Consider the following 1736-nt stretch of genomic DNA (forward strand, 5'->3'; position numbering starts at 1 on the left):
GAGATTTTTGTTCTTATATAAACTGTCTGTTTGACTTTCTAGTTTTCCTGGTATAGCACTCCCTTCAGAACCTCTTGAAGAGATAGTCTGCAGTTGGTAAATTCCTTCAAATTTTGTTTATCTGAGAATGTTTGTCTTTTTTTCCCATATGAAAGATAATCTTGTCTGGTATAGTATTCTTGGTTAAAATTGTTTTTCATTCAACACTTTGACTATATTTCCCCATTCTTTCCTTGCCTGCCTTGTTTCCTCCGAGAAATCTGATGTTAGCCTGATGGGGTGACCTTTGTAAGTAACTTGACGTTTCCCTCTTGCCAACTTTAGTATCTTGTCTTCGTCTGTTGTTTTTGCCAGTTTGGCTATGATATGTCTTGGAGAGGATCTTCTTGGGTTGATTCTACTCAGGGTCATATGTGTTTCTTGGGTCTGGATTTTGAATGCCTTTCTAGGTCTGGAAAGTTTTCTTCCAGGATTTCATGGAATAAATTATCTAGGCCCTTATTATTTTCTTCCTCTTCTGGGATACCAATTATTCGGATGTTGGGGTGCTTGATGGTATCCTATAGTCCTCATATATTATCCTTGTTTTTCATGGTTGTTTTCTCAATCTTCTTGATACTTTTTTGTAGGAGAGATGTTTTGTCTTCTACATTAGAAATTCAATCTTCTGCCTCACTTAACCTACTTTTAATACTTTCAAGGGAGGTTTTGATTTCCTGTTTTACATTCTTCAACCCTAGATGTTCCATCTGGTTCTTGTTTTGTCAGAGACCTGCTCCAGCCGGGGTGGGTTGAGGCTCGTACACAGGAAGGCAATGCGGGCAAGCAGGAATCAGACTGAGACCTCGATGCCTTTTAGCATGTTCTCAGCCGACTACAGTCAGAGCAAGCTCAAGACTGCAGTCTCAATGGCTAGGAAACATACATATTTATTATTGAAGGAGTTTTACAGGAGTAGGATGGGTGTGGAGTGGTAAGTAAAAGATTTTACTCTAAAAGGCTAAGCATTCAAAGCATAGGAACAATAATAATAAAACATGATGTCTGTTTTGTTTAGGTATAAACAGTCATAATCCTCAGAATGAGGGAGTCCATTTGTCTGGTGCATTCTTTCCTTAGATCTTGACTACCAGGAAAGGTCTTTTGGATGAGGGGGCTCCCAGGAATCTTAATAATCTCAGTCCCAGGCCAGCTTGATTACTTCAGTCTCAGACCAGCTTGAGAATTTGAGCCCCAGGCAAGCTTGAGAACTTCAGTCTCAGGCTAGGGTGGCAACAGATTGCCGGTTACAAAGGCCTAGACAGAAATCCTGTCTGGTTAAGTAAAGACAAGGTTAATATATACTAAAGTGGAATACCTATATATTATCTCTGGGGTAAGCAGTTTAACAACTGACCTAAAAGTTATTGTGTACTCGTGACCCTCTACGTGCTATTCTATACAATGGCTATGGCTCGGGGGAGTGGCAATCTTTCCTTGTCCTGAGATCAAAGGTGATCCATGGTCTTTGTTAGGGGTAATAGTACCTCATGGATGAGTCCCTGGGCCCCTCCCAGCTTCTGAGATTGTTTCACCAATTTAGTAGCTTTAACCTAAACCTTTCTAATGCTTATCTATGTAATCCCCAGTAGGAGAAGTGAATGTAGCAATCTTTATTGACATTTTCCAGGTGGGTGGGGTGAGTCTAAAGGGAGTAATTCCTGTTTGCTGCTGCTGCCTTAGGGATCCACATTCCT

Source organism: Tupaia chinensis, unplaced genomic scaffold, assembly GCF_000334495.1.
Source record: "Tupaia chinensis unplaced genomic scaffold, TupChi_1.0 Scaffold138407_1, whole genome shotgun sequence".
In the NCBI taxonomy this organism is placed as follows: Eukaryota; Metazoa; Chordata; class Mammalia; order Scandentia; family Tupaiidae; genus Tupaia; species Tupaia belangeri.